At 43.3% G+C, this 15,543-nt stretch overlaps 1 long non-coding RNA gene across 1 annotated transcript in view; it reads left to right on the top strand.

Moving 5' to 3' along the window:
- LOC121447539 overlaps window positions 1-11,925 on the top strand; it is a 78,600-nt gene extending 66,675 nt beyond the window's left edge. Inside the window, exons 2-3 of the long non-coding RNA XR_005974187.1 lie at window positions 3,519-3,620; window positions 11,175-11,925. This is a non-coding gene — a long non-coding RNA (uncharacterized LOC121447539). The remainder of the gene's footprint in view (window positions 1-3,518; window positions 3,621-11,174) is intronic.
- Window positions 11,926-15,543: the final 3,618 nt, after the last annotated feature.

Genomic DNA, 15,543 nt, shown 5'->3' on the forward strand with positions numbered 1-15,543 from the left:
TTCAGAGTTTCAGTTCTTCTCAGCTTGAAACTTCTCTGTGGTTCCAGGATCCTATGTGTTCCTCAGCTCTTGGCTGCGGGATAAAATGCTTGAAAAAGTCAACCTAAAGATGAAAGGCTGGGCTCATGTGGCAAAGGTTTTAGTCCATGGTTGTTTGGCTCTGTTGTTTCTGTCTCCAGATCTGTAATGAGGTGGGGAGTCACGGTGGTGATGAAGCAAGGGAGCTAGAAGGGGTAGGGGGAGAGGAGGGGAGAGGGAAGAGAGGGAAGGGAGAGGGAGGGAGAGAGAGAGAGGGAGAAGGAGAGGGAGAGGGAGGGAGAGAAGAGAGAGAAGAGAAAGAGAGAGGGAGAGAGGGAGAGAAGAGAGAGAAGAGAAAGAGAGAGGGAGAGAGGGAGAGAAGGAGGGAGGGAGGGAGGGAGGGAGGGAGAGAGAGAGAGAGAGAGAGAGAGAGAGAGAGACAGTCCTTTTAGGGGAACATCCCCAGATATTTATTCCATTCAACTAGGTCTTACCTTCTGAATGTCCATTACCACCCAATAGTCCATCAATTTATGAATCCGTTACACTAATGAAGCTAGATTGTCCATGGTGCAATAAGTTCCTAATACCCCCACCTCTGAATATTGCAGCGTTGGCCATAGACTTCAACACACCAGCCTTTAGTATACTTTGTATCTAAGCCATAATGCCTCCCGTTAGATAGGGATTGAAACATACTTTCTTGCTTTCTGTGGCCCTGAGACCTCTGTGTTTTGAAGTGGAAGAGGTCAAAGAAAATGATCTGTATCCTCAAGGCTGTGGGAGCTTCCTACTAAAGAGGCCTGACTCTATTGCTCCAGTAGCTACTAGTAAGAAGGTGCAACGTAAGCTCGGATTTTCTGGGTTTCTGCTCTAGATTGAATCTGGAACGCTACTTCAAAGCTTGGTTTCCTCCAACCTGTGGGTGGTGGAACCTTTAAGAAGTGGGGCATAGTAGGATATCTTTAAACTACCGGGGGTGTGTCCTCCAAGGAGACTGTTGGACGATGGCCTCTGCATGAAAATGAGGCCACGACTACGCCACGGAATGGGCGTGGATAAGGGTTTTGTTGTAGATATGAGGGAGAGAACAGTCAGAGGCATCTGGAAGAGTCCAGGGCAGGGGGAGGAAGAAACATGGCCTGCAGACCGAACTGGGCCATGAGAAGAGAGAGGGAGGAAGAGAAGAGAGGAAGAGAAGAGAGGAGAGAGGGCAAGCAGACCAAGAGGAACCGAGGGAGGGTCAAGTGCACAAAGAGAAGAGAGATCAGGAAGAAAGAGAGAGCTCATGGCCAAGCTGGGTTTTATAAGAATCCTAAGCTGGGGGAAGGGAAGGGAAGGCCCTGGGCTGGTGGGGGTCAGGGTATGGCAGCCGGGATGACTCTGTGAGAGGCACTTGCTGAGAGAGGCTGGAAGTGGGCACGTGCCTGGACAGGCTAAAAGGCCATTGTTCTGAGTTTCTTGGGAATCTAACAATCCCTCTTTCTTTCTGAGTCGATGGCTATATCTCAGGTCGCTTGTTTTACCTCATGCTCCCACCATGATGTATCCACTTGTTACAGGCCGCAAAGCAACCAGACCAACTCATGGGGAGCTGGGAAACCTCCCAAACTGCAACTCAACACCAACGTTCCCTCTCCTAAAGTCAGTTGTCTCAGGCATATTGTTACAGTAATTAATAGTCAACTACACATTCACCTCAGCTTAGCTGCCTTTTCTTTGTGTGCCCTGAACTTGGCCAAATTTCATTTGTTTACCACAACATGTCACCTGTTCAAGTTACCTGCACACGCACGAACCCCCTGTTCTGAATTTAGATCAGGTAATCTTTATGTCTCGCTTTCTTCGTATCCTTCCTACCTCGACCTAGTTCTACATATAAGCCATTTGGTGAAGTTAATGGGGTGTCAGTCCTTTCCAGGAATGGACAGACAAATAATATGTTGCTATATGATAATACATTCCCTATTATTCCTTCTATACATGGCCATTTCTCATCCAGCTCGCTGTCATCTTGTAGTCATTGCTGCAGAGAAGAATGGCTCAGCATAAAAGAGCAAAACTGAGAGTCAGTCAGTTCTAGAATTTCTGAGGTCTCAAAGCCTTAGACTCCAGAAGAGTAGAGAAGTCTCTTTTGGGTGGGTTGTTTCGAGACAGGGTTTCTTCTCGGTGTATCCCTGGCTGTCCAGAAATTTGCTCTGTAGACCAGGCTGGCCTCAAACTCACAGAGATCACCTGCCCCTGCCTCCGGAGTGCTAGGATTAAAGGCATGCGCCCCCCCGCCCCCCGGCTGATTAGAAAAGTCTTATGCTCATAAACGTTAACAAGTTTGTGATTCTAGGTTGCCCAATGCTGTTTTTGTGTGTGTCTTGACAGCTCCCTTGCACCAAATCCATTGTAGTGAAAACAGCACATAGAGTTCTCTAGGAGGACCTCTGCCCAAAGTCAAGACCAGAAACAAAGAAGCCCAGAGCAGCAAGTAGGGATGGCGTCATAGGCTTGGAGCTGAAACCAAGTGGCAGTGTCAGGAAATTCAACCCATGGCGTGGTGTCATGTGCCTGATGTAAAAATTGTTTTGAGTTGGAGAAGAATAGGGCCCTGTTTGCGGGGTTCCTGAGTTTGTGGACCAGAATTCCCACACACGCCTATGCTAAGCCTCTGTAGCACAGCTGTTATCTTAGACCAATCCCCTTTTGACTGGTTCTTTCTCAGTGAAAATCAGAGGGTTCACCCAGACTGATGGAGCGCTTGCACTGCCAGCTGACAGTGTTTTCAGGACTTTGTCCTGAGTGGGATTTTGGCCATTTGATGACTACAAAGGACTAACAAAACCTATTAGCCAATGTTGGGGAAATGTCCAGGCAAGCATCGGTAGGACAAGCTGGAGCCCTGTTGATCTGTGATTGACAGTGAACGAAGGCAGACATGGCCCTGACATCCATCAACCTGAATATATGGCCAAAGAGTTGACTATTTTTCATCTATACCAATAAGTAGTCATCAGAACTAGTTAGAAACAGGACTGTTAACTCATCCTTCGGTAGGTTATTGAAATTTAATTAACTCTAGGAAGTGGAAAAGTCGAGCTCAAGGGTTGGTTATTAGCACTGAGTTTGACCTTGAATAAACTTTATATACCTTTTCTGAATTTTAGATTATTTCTTTTTAGAAGGAAAGTATCACAATAAGAGAGCTACCCATGAGGGATCTTGTAAAGGTGAACAGTACTGAACAGGACTTAGCCTCTCATGTCTACTTGATAAATAATAAGCAAGATTGTTTGAGAAAACTCCAACTTATTCTAGGGCAGAGGATCTTGTTTGGTGTTTTATGTACTCCTGAAAACTGTATGATCCAGAGTCATTAATATTATTTTATGTATTTAATTAGATTGAATTATTCAGTTCTGTTCAGATCTTTATCTTTAGTGACTTCCTTTGCTTATTTGATTATGTGGATGGTTTTGTTTAAACTTGTGCCTGTTTTCTCTTTGCCCAAGGTCAGAAGTGTTTGCTTCACAATACGGAGGCTGTGCTGTTAGGATTGCTATGGGGTCCGGTCCTACTTAGATCCAGGAGTGTACTTGTATGAATTCCGACAAGTAAGTGTAGATAATACCTATTTTAATTGCATAGACTTTCTTCTTCCTGTCATTTCCCCTAAAAATAAAGTAGCCCAATTACTTATAAGAAATTTTCATGGTGTTGAGCATTATCTATAACTTAGAGATGACTTAAATAGAAGAGTGTGCACAGATTCTATGCAGATACTATACCATTTTATCTGATGGACTTGAGAGTCTCCCTCTCTTCCTCCTTCCCTCCCTCCCTTCCTCTCTCCCTCCTTTCCTCCCTCTCTCTTTCTCTCATGAAACCAAGTCCCCAGACACAAAGGTAGGAATTTATATTTTGGTAATATTTCTTCTTTTAAAATCTACTCTCCCAAGTACACTGCAAGATTACACTCTTCAATTGCTGTTTGTAGGTGACTTTCACTAAATGCATTTACCAATATTAACAGATAGAGAGAGGCTCAAGCCTACATTTTTTTTGTTGCTGGTTCTGTATTTTTCTTATGTCTTATCTTTTCTATTCCTCCTTTCCTTATCAAAATTAACTATTTCTTAGGATTTTTGGAGAGTTCTACTATTTAGTTTACCACCTTCATAAGATAAGAAACTTTCAGGATGAACACGCTGTTAGACTGTAGCTACCAATTGTTAAACAATGACATTCATCACCGATTTTAATCACTTGTGTCAGCTATCTTTGTTTGGGTCAGAAATTTATCAATTTCCTCTTCAAAGAGTCAGCTTTGGGATCCATCTCCATTAGCACCTAGCTATTTTTCTGTCCATCATAGTTAACATCTCATTATTTTTCGATTCTCTACTAATATCTTTCCACTCTATTATCATCTTCTTTTTGCCTTGGATTTACTGTGGTTTTTCTCCTGGTTCTGACATAGACGATCAGGTACTGCTGTGAGAATTTTTTATTATGGGCATTTCTGTTTATAAATGCCACCCCAGCACTGCTTCTGCATCACACATAATAAGCTGCGGTGTGTTGCATCTTTGTTATTATTTGTCTCAAAATACTTGCTAGTTCCCACTCATATTTTTCTTTGGCCTACTGGTCGTTTGATGCATTCTACATGCTTGTAAAGTTTGTGTGTTTCTTTTGTTACTTATTTCTAGGTTCGTTTCATTGTGGTAGTTGATGTGATTTCCAACTGCCTAAATTCTCTGAAATCTATTTTGTTGCCTAACATGTGGTAAACCCCAGGGAATTTTCCATGTTCACTTGAGAATAATGTAGAGTCAGCTATTCTAAAAATGTATGTAATGTGTGTATTCATTCGTTCATCCTTTGGAAATGAGATCTTGACAGGTAGTTCACACCATCCTCAAACTCTTGATCTTCAGGCCCTTAAGATGGCTGAGAGGGGCAAAGTGTTTGCTGTGCTAACCTGATGACTTGGATTTGATCCCTAGACCCATTCCACAAAGAGACAACCAACTCCTGGAAGCTGTCAGCTGACTCCCACCTGCCTGCTGTGGTGTGTGTGTGTGTGCCTGCTGTGGTGTGTTCCTGCTGTGGTGTGTGTGTGTGTGCCTGCTGTGTTGTGTGTGTGCCTGCTGTGGTGTGTGTGTGTGCCTGCTGTGGTGTGTGTGTGTGCCTGCTGTGTGTGTGTGTGTGTGTGTGTGTGTGTGCCTGCTGTGGTGTGTGTGTGTGCCTGCTGTGGTGTGTGTGTGCCTGCTGTGGTGTGTGTGTGCCTGCTGTGGTGTGTGTGTGCCTGCTGTGGTGTGTGTGTGCCTGCTGTGGTGTGTGTGCGTGCCTGCTGTGGTGTGTGTGTGTGTTCCTACTGTGGTGTGTGTGTGCCTGCTGTGGTGTGTGTGTGTGCCTGCTGTGGTGTGTTCCTGCTGTAGTGTGTGTGTGTGCCTGCTGTGGTGTGTTCCTGCTGTAGTGTGTGTGTGTGCCTGTTGTAGTGTGTTCCTGCTGTGGTGTGTGTGTGTGTGTGTGTGTATGTGTGCCTGCTCTCATATGCACATAGGGATAGTTAATGACAATGACGGAGATGATGTTGATTATAGAAATAAAGGCTCAGTCTTCCCATCCCAGCTTGCCTAGTGGTGGGTGTCAGGTCCCAAAGAAACTGGGGAGAAATGACTACCCCTGGTGCTATTAGCACACCACAGCACATGCCGGCCTCCCGACTCTCTCAGCAATGCCAGTACCTGTCACAGAGCCTGTGCTGCCATCCTGGCTCTTCTCAGCTTTTCTCACCTGGCCCCACCCCCCGACTTCTCATTAGCACATGGGCTTCCCTTCCCCTGACTTCTCATTTCTCTATAATGTTGCCATTTCGGCCATGCTCTCTCTTGGCTCTAGGTCTCCTCTCTTTGCCCCCTCATGTTTGTCCCTCTCCCTTGGTCCTCCTCTCTTTGCCCCCTCGTGTTTGTCCCTCTCCCTTGGTCCTCCTCTCTTTGCCCCCTCATGTTTGTCCCTCTCTCTTGGTCCTCCTCTTTCATTCTCTCTGACTCCTCTCATGGTCTGATGCAGTCTTGTAGTCATGTTTAGTCTACTACTTCTTCTCCCTGCTCTGGACTCTTCAAGATGCCTCTGGCTGTACTCTCCCTCAAGACTACAATAAAAACCGCCTCAACCATCCTTTGGAGAAGTAATGTCTTCACTTTATGTAGTGACTTTGCAGATATGTGTCAACATGCCCTGTGTCTGTTGTTTGTTGGAACACGTTGCACACAGTCTTAGGTCTAGTTGGTTTATACTATTTTTAAAGTCTTTGATTTCTGTGAGGAGCTTATAATTAAATGATCTATCCCTTCTTGAAAGCAGTATGTTTAAAACTTTACTTATCATGGTAGAAGCATCCTTTCAGAACCTGTGAATTTCTACTTTGTATATTTTGGAGCTCTGATGTTAGTTATATACATATTTTTAATTCTCATAACTTCTGGTGGGATGGTTGGTCTTTCATCATTACATATACCCTTCTCTAGGTCTTTTTGAGGGTATTTGCGTGGTTGCCTACGCATGTGGGGATATACTTGTATGAGGATGACGGTGTACATGTGTTGCCTAATACACAAAGTCAATATTATTGTGAGGATGTCTTATAAGAAAATAGAAAGGAAAACACTCCCTGAACATCAGAGATGGGCACTGGATGAGTGATTCAGCACACAGCTCACTGCTGACTAGACTGTGCCGTAGGCTCCAGGGTTCTCTGTTTCTGAAGCCTGCAGTGGGCTCACCAGCTTTTGTGGGGGTGCTGGGGACCCAAACCCAGCTCTTCATGTTTGTGTGGCAGACACTTTAGGAATAGTCTGCTTTATTTTTAATTGATTTCTTTCATTCTACTTTTGTGTGAACTACTTTCACATGTTCTTGACATTTATTGCTGAAAAGTCGAGATTTTGAATATCGTAAGGCAGAAGGTCTGAAAATCTCATTCTCTCTATTTTGGTCAACTTTCTGTCACTGTGACAAAGCATCCCTGGAAATAAATAGGGGATCAATTCCCTAGTGATTTTAAAGGGTTCTGACTCCAGCCCCTTGCGGCCATTGCTTTGGACCTGTGGCAAGGCAGACCATCATGGTAGGAGCTCATGACATCATAGCAGAGGGTACAGCTTGCCTCATTGCAGCTGGCAGGGAGAAAGGACCAGAATTCCAACAACCCTTCAAGCACCCCCTCGTTCCTATCACTGTACCCCATCTCTTAGAGGTCTTAGCCTCTCTCAATAGGACCAGCAGGCTGACTGTGACTTGAGCACATGGGCCTTTGGAGGACATTTAAGATCCAAACCAAAACACTTGCTTCACTGAGTTTGTTGTGCCTGTGTAGACCAAATTGACGTCGGACACACAGAGACCCACCTGCCTTTGCTTGGACTAAAGACATGCACGGCTGCACCCAGCTAAAGCGGTTCTTATGTGGGCTGGAAAGATGGCTCAGCGGTTAAGAGCACTTGTGGCTCTTGTTTGTTTAACGATTTATAAACGAATTTTGTAAAGTTTATATTCTTCGCCCTGTATGGTGACTGATGTCACTGTTTGGTTAGCTTAGTGGTCAGTGAGTGATTGGGCAGAGATTTCCTGTTTTTGTTTCACTTTAATTTATTCTGTAGAGTTTGAAGTGAAATTTGAAGCTTTAGCTGGAGCACTGAACAATCCCGAGACGAAGGCACAAGTCAGTTACACATTCCTCTCTTTTAATTGGCATCTTGTTACACAGAGGTACTGTCAGCATACAAGTTCTAATTCCTCACAACCTATTTGTTAAGCAGTGGGACAACGAGGTGCCACAGGACAGAAGGCGCCTTCAGGAGTCACAGCAGCCACATGTGGTGAACGGTTATGCAGAGACTTCACTGGAGGGTGATGCCAGACAGTCCTCACGGGGACAGGTAACGGGTACGAAGTGACAAATGGAAAAACATCTGACTTCTAACGATACCGAGAGAAGCTAAAATGTTGGCTCCAGGACGTGTTAAAAGCAGGCATTACAAGTGGCTTTAATTTTGTCCCATAAGTTAACACTTCTGTAACTGCCTGAGAGTCAGTGGGCTTTGAGAACAGCTCGTTGGCTGTAGGAAGTCTTCTTCATGTATAAAAGCACGTAGTCTACTGGCGAAGAATCTACATTTACATTGGCAAATATTTACAGAAAAACATAAATAGACTTTAAAAAAGATTGCACTGTGGGCTTACAATAATTTTGAAAATTGTTTTTCTTAAAAAGAAAATTACTGCTTTCAGGCCTATCAATATGTGTTAGATGCCAGTAATCTATGTATTCTACACTTTAAGCAAGATTCTATTTTTTTGAAATGGTTCTTAAGCCTAATCTAAGACAAAGAAGAAGTCAGCAGGTCTGTGAAGCAGCTGTCCAATACAGAGCAGGACCTGCTTCCGCTGTGAAGATTACCTTCAGGTGCGTGTTTAAGACCTCATCTAGCGATGTCACACAAATATTGAGTGCCTGGAACAACAAAAGCCGTAAACAAAACCTCCCAGTCTGGAGATATTCTCTGTGTGTGCTAACGTGCCTTGGGCATTCTGCTGGGCAATTCATGGCTACCTCCGCCTTCAGTTCATGGCGGCGAGTCAGACAGGAGAGACTTGTGCCTCACAGACACTCGTTGAGTGTGCTCCCTACCTTTGAGATGCGCGTAGCCACAGGACTGCGTGCGAGCATCTCAAGTCTTTGTCATATATTAATCAGCTTCTTGTTGTTACAGAATGCCCTACACAAACAACTTGAGAGGAAAGGTAAATTATTTTGGTTCGTTGTCTCCGAGATTTCAGTCAGCTGCAGTGTGGATAGCATGACTGAGGCCCAGGGGCGTAAGCAGAGAGAGGACGCTTGTATTGGGAGGTTCTGTCGCTCTTATTTTGTTTTAGACCCCAGCATGTGGACAGAGCCACCAACCGCCAGGGTGAGGTTTCTGTCCTTGGCTAACCTTCTTTGGAAAAGCTGTGGAAGACACACCCACAGGTGTGATTTTGAAATCAAGCTTGCTTTCCCGTCTCCAAATTTCACTCTTTCAGGTTGTTCTCCCAAGCTTCCCTATGACAGTTGCTTTCCTGGACTGGAAACCCTTGGTCTACATGACCACCATTATTTTTTTCCATTTTTAAAATTAAAATGCTTTTTTTGTTCGTCTAATATGTTTTGATCATTTTCTCCTCCTTGAACTCCTGCCAAGATCCTACCCACTTTCCTATGCACCCATTTTTATGTGCCCCCCTCTCTCCCTCTCTCTCACACACACTAACTCCCAAAACACCAAAATGAAAATCAAAACAAACACAAATGCAATAAGATAAAAAAAATGATGAAACAAAACAAAATGAAACAAAAACCCACAAAATAAAACACCATCAAATTTGTTCTGTATTGACAAACTGCTCCTGGGCTTGGAGTCCAGCTGGTAGACCCGGTTTTCTGCACTCTGTTGTAGAAAGCTTCTTGGTTAGGAATGGTACCCTGGGACCTTGGGTCAGGAATGGTACCCTGGGACCCTGGGTCTACTTCCCCATCTCAGGGCTGGAACCTCATTTGATTTGAGCCAGGGAAACAGAGTATGATCACAGTTTGTTGATAATGAAGTCTGAACTGCTCCATCTACACAAGGCCCCTCTACTGGGAGTTTGAATCGACACCTTTGAGCTTGCCAGAGGACTGGGGGGTGGGAGAGGGTGCCAAAAATGTCACAGATCTCTCCTGCCACGACTCAGCTAATCCTTTCTGAGTTAAATGTTTACCTGTTTTGTTTTGCTTTGTTTGTATTGCTTTGGCTGGTTCCCAGAGCTCAGATAAAATTTATTCTGACAGTTCTGTTGGCATCCACTGATTTGCGGCAGAATGGGCCCTGGGCGTTCTTCCTTACCCAGTGGTTTTCTCTGATTATTTGTGAGTGATTACCCCCTAGATTTCTAGACTCCGGGGTATCGCGTCGGCATTCAGATAACGCTGACATGTGGGCTGAGGGTTTGCTGATGATGTTCCCCGATTCTTTCTCCTAGTGTGGATCACTGGAGCTGCGTTCTCCCAGCTTCCTCTCCCTGAACGTGCCTTTCCTTTTCTTCATTCGTGGAGGTTAACCTCATGACGTAGGTGCTGGACAGGCAGTTCCTTCCTTTTCATCTTTTTCTGTCTTCTGAGCATCTTCCATTGTCTCTTCTAAGAATAGTTCCTATTCTTCTTGTTCTCTTCTCCCTGGGCTCTGATGAGTCTCATTTTCTGTCTGCTCTTAAGACTCTTTAAAAAAAAAATAACAACTTTGATTTTCAGAAATTGATCACAGTATATTAAGTAGCAATAATTTTCTTTGAATTCATTTCTGTTTTAGAATTTGTTGAGACTATTAGACACATGAACTAGCTAATGTCTTTTTAAATCAGTTTTTCAGTCAATAGATTTTTAAAAAAAATAATTTTCAGTTTTTTTCTCTTTCTCTTCACTTCCAGACCCTAATTTTTTTTTTTTTTTGAGATAAGAATTTAGTGTGTAGCTCAGGCTAATGCCGAGCTCACATCCCTGCCTCTGCCTTGCAAATGCGGAGATTGTGCCCATCACCCCAGCTTCTTCTTCCAGCCCCCAGTCTCACAGGGTTGGACTCTTACACACATGGCCTTGTTCCGGTAATGCTTTGATTTTCCTTTCCTCTCGTCTACAATTCGTGCTTCAGTTAGGAGACCTTCTTGGCTGTTTTCAAGTTTGCCACCCATCTGCCAGCTCACACGAGTTCACTGCTAAGCCCATCCAGAAGAGCATTTGCCTTACGTGCTGCATTCTAGCGCTTTGAAATTGTCATTGTCAGCATTGTAGGGCTTTTGGTTTTGCGCGGAGCTTTTCAACTTCCCGCTTTCCCACTCATTTTGCCCACTTGTCTTCAAAATCTTCCAATTGCTTGTTTGTGATGGTCATTTTAAAGTTGTTACCCACCAGCAATATTTTGATCATTTTTGAGGACTGCTTTTATTCCTTCATTGTCTTCTGATTTCAGGTCACATTTTCTCATTTCCTCATGATTTACATGGTTTTCTATCGTATACCAGATACTACAAATACGGTTGCTGTGGTCAGCTTAGCTAGTACTGATCTGTTTTCACTCGTCCTGCAGGTGGAATCCAGCCTCTTCCGTCGGTGGGGCCCTGCGGCACTGTGCACATCCACCATTCGTGTTTCCCAGCATTCTCTCAGCTCTTCAGTGCCATGCTCACTCTGCAAAACTATGCTCGAGAAGTGACAACCAGAGAGCAAAAGCCCTTCAGGAATCTTTTCCAGACTTCAGTCTGCTGGACTAACCCATAGTTAGCTCTGAGAGCTTGGACGCTCTCCTTCTGTCCATGAGAGACTTACTGCCTGAGCAGCCCTTCCTTCCACCTGCATGTGACCCCCCATGGGCAATCTCTTCCAGAGACGCAGCTCTGCTCATTTGTATTCATGTGCACGCATCAGGGACACTTTGTTCTCTCTGTGTACCTTGGTTTAATGAGACGTCCCTGTGACCATCCGTCACGTCCTCAAAGAATGACTTGAAGAAAAATACATAATTTTAAAAATAGGTCCAGTACTTACTCCTTCCTACACTAGAAGCCGTAATAACCTTCGTGTTTTCACTGACTTTACGAGCAGAGCTATGTTTCAAAAAGGGTTTGAAAAGCCAAGCTGATGATTGCTCAAGGTTTTCATATTAAGCCAGGGCAGCCCATTATGTGGTAACCACACTGACTGATTTTTCTAATATTGAACCAAACTTGTAAGTTATTATGACCAAGGGAAATCTAAGTAAGTCCTTGAGCTTTATTTACTTCTAGTTGGCTTTAAACGTAACCATTTTTGAGGTTACAGAGCTGAAGAATTATTATCCATCTGCCACCAACTTGGCTATTGGTGACACTTCTGACTGAAGATGACCAATAAATTAAAACTGTTATCTTTTGCTATCTTTCCTTATTCTGTGGCATACGATTTTTTTTTTTTTGCATTTTAATGGTTAACTGAGATGTTAGCCATCCCTGGGAAAGGAACCTAATAAAGACACATGTTATAAACTTACCCGCTAGTAGTTTTCCTTTAGATTTATCAGACTTGGACGTCTGATAGTCTTCAGATAGCATCAAAATGTGGGCTAAGGCTTGACAAACGTACTACCATTATTATTAAACATAGACTAATGTTTGACTGTAAGAGAAATAAAATGTTTGTCAACAGAAATTATAGAGGCTGGCCTAAGATTTAAAGTCTGATTTGTTGCAATGGTTTCTCACTAGAATGGGAAAAGAAAAGATGTTCTCTGAATGACAGAGATGGATGCAGAGTTCAGGTTGGACGCATGACTCAGCTGTCTTCCTTCATATTGTCCCCTCCTTCCTTCCCTGTAAAAGCCATCTTGGGCCCCTGACAATCCCTCATGCACAACAAAGCATACCTAAGTCTCTTTGAGGAACAAAGCAAGCTAAATACAGATCAGCTGTGACTAGATGGGAGCTCCTTGTAATGAAAGATGTGACATCGTCCACAAAGATAGTTCTAGACTGATGGAGAAAAAGAAGTTTATGAGAAGGGCCTGGAGAAGGTCCTGGGCCAGAGTGTCTCTGACCACACAGATAGAGCAGAGGTCACCAGGTTGGAGAGCCTATCTGTTCCAGCATTCTGAAGCAAAATAGGTTTCACATTCCTTCCCTTGAAGGAACAACCTGTGTGCTTAACCTTCCGTGTTCCCCTAGTGCAGTGGTTCTCACCCCCCCAATGCTGCAACCCCCTAATAGAGTTCCTCATGTTGTGATGATCCTTAATCATAAAATTACTCTTGTTGCTACTTCATATCTGTAATTTTGCTACTGTTATAAATCATAATGTGAATATCTGATATGCAGGATCTCTGATAGATGACCCTGTGAAATGGTCATTCCACCCCCCCCCCAAAGGGTCACAACAAACAGATCAACCCCCACAGGTCACAGCCACATAAACGAGGACACATCTGTGAGCGCAAAGACTTCGTGCGGCCCCTACAGTACACTATTGTATACATTGCTAGATCTGAAATGCTGATTTGTTAAAGGAATTTTCACATATATTGAAGGAAGTCATCTATAGTTAATTTTTATTCACTCGCAAGGTCATGTGTTTTGAGGGAAGATTCTGTAGCCTCATTTGAGCATTGCAAATGTTATAGTCACAGGCTCGTCACTGTGACCAAACTCCCAACACATAATTTAAAGGGAGAAGGGTCTGCTCTGGCTTGAAGCTTTGAAGGCGCCAATCTATTGTGGTGGAGAGGCTTGGGAGAGCTGAACAATTCATACATGGTGCCCAGGAAGCAAAGAAAAAGTCTATGAGGAAGGGGTAGGACAAAATATAGCAGCCAAGGAAGACAGTGACCTACTACCTTGAGTTAAATTTCACTTCCTGTCTTTCACTACCCCCAACAAAGGATATCCATCATAGGATAGATGTATTCACTAGGCAAGAGGCTTCATGATCGGACTTCTCATGGAAATGACCTCACCTCCCTAACCCAGGCAGGCTTTTCTAATCTCCTAGGCATGTATCCATTCAATTAAATTGACAATCAACATTAACCATCACAAAACATTATCCATTAATTTTATTTTGTGAAAGAACTTCTACAATGCTAAAATAATGAGCCTTTAAATGCTTACTCATTTATAAGTTGTAAGTGTTGAAGTCTCCCACTATTAGTGTGTGGGGTTTAATTATGATTTAAGCTTTAGAGGTGTTTCTTTTTACAAATGAGTGTGCCCTTGTATTTGGGGTATAGATGTTTAGTATTGAGATTTCCTCTTGATGGATTTTTCCTGAGACTAATATGAAATGCCCTTCTTTGTCTCTTTTGATTGATTTTAGTTTAAAGTCTATTTTGTTAGATATTAGGATAGTTACACCAGATTGTTTCTTAGGTCTATTTGACCTAACCCTTTACTCTGGGACAATGTCTGTCTTTGAGGTTGAGATGTGTTTCTTGTATGCAGAAGAAAGTTGGATTCTGTTTCTGTATTCAGTCTGTTAGCCTGTGCCTTTTTTATAGGTGGGTTGAGTCCACTTATATTAAGGGATATTAATGACCAGTGATTGCTAGCTCCTGTTAATTTAGTTTTCATTGTTGGTGATGTTACTTTGTGTGTTTCCCCCTTCTTTGGGATTTTCTGCTATGAGATCATCAATTGTCTGTGTTTTTGTTGGCGTAGCCAACTTCCTTGGGTTGGAGTTTTCCTTCTAGTATTTTGTGTAGGGCTGGGTTTGTGGCTAGTTATTGGTTAAATCTGATTTTGTCATGGAATACCTTGTTTTGTCCTTCTATAGGGATTGAAAGTTTGGGCTGGCATTTATGGTCTTTTAATGTCTGGATAATGCTTACCACACCCTTCTGGCTTTCATTGTCTCCAATGAGAAGTCAGATGTAATTTTGATAGGTCTACTTTTATATGCTACTTGGCCTTTCCCCTTTGTAGCTCTTAATATTCTTTCTTTACTCTGTATGTTTAGTGTTTTGATTATTATGTGGTGAGGGGACTTTTTTTTGATCCAGCCCAAGGTGGAATTTGTTCGGGTCCAGAGTATTTATATGGAATACCCAAGACACCCTACCACCATCCATCCCAAGTCCAGAGGATGGCACTGACCTCAATAGGTAGGTCTTCCTCTACCAATTAAGATAATTGAGATAATTTCTCCTCAATATTCCCAGATGTCCTCTTTGGGTGATTTTAGATTTGCCAAGTTGAGATTAAAAACTGATCATTAAAGTACTCAGTGTTTCTTCAGCATGAGACATGGGTTCACAGGAAGGACTCATTTCCCATGGTGGGTTGACATATTTCTTCCTCAAACCTCTGGGCCATGTTTTTTCCTATCTGCCTCTTTCCAGGCTCCTGAGAAACCCACTTCATTCACCAATATCCAGAAATGATGTGTGTCTGTACCTCAGCTTCACTTTAGTTCTTGTTCAAGGTAAACTCCAAGTGCATTGCTTCAAACTGAACACCAGGAGATTTCTCTCTTGTCCAGTTTCCTTTAGGGTGACTGTTGTGGAACAATGAAATTTCATCCCATTTTTCTTAAACACAACTCTGTGTACAAGGAGCCCGTTTTCTTCCTCCACCAGCTAAAGACAGAGAAGCTCTACGAACTCTCTTCAGAGAGTCGTTGACACAGTAAAGAGAAATGACATGGGGACAGTCATGCCTACTTCACTTACCTGCACTGTATGGATTTGGTTAATCCTGACTTCTAATAAACACTAAATGTGCTTGCATGACCTTATTTCTAGCTCTGAAAACACTCTGTTCCTAATAGACAGCAGAACCTGAGACAAGGCTTCAGGTTAAAAAAAAAATCGTTATGTATGATCTTAGGGAGGAGAAAGAAGCAAGAAGAAAAAGGACCAAACAAGGGAGGAAGATTATAGACAATGGCACTGTCAGCACAGAGAATGCAACTTCCCCGGGTGTCCTGTCGCTGAG

This window comes from Microtus oregoni, unplaced genomic scaffold, assembly GCF_018167655.1.
Source record: "Microtus oregoni isolate MIOR12 unplaced genomic scaffold, Mior012 000004F_ref0000308, whole genome shotgun sequence".
Taxonomy (NCBI): domain Eukaryota; kingdom Metazoa; phylum Chordata; class Mammalia; order Rodentia; family Cricetidae; genus Microtus; species Microtus oregoni.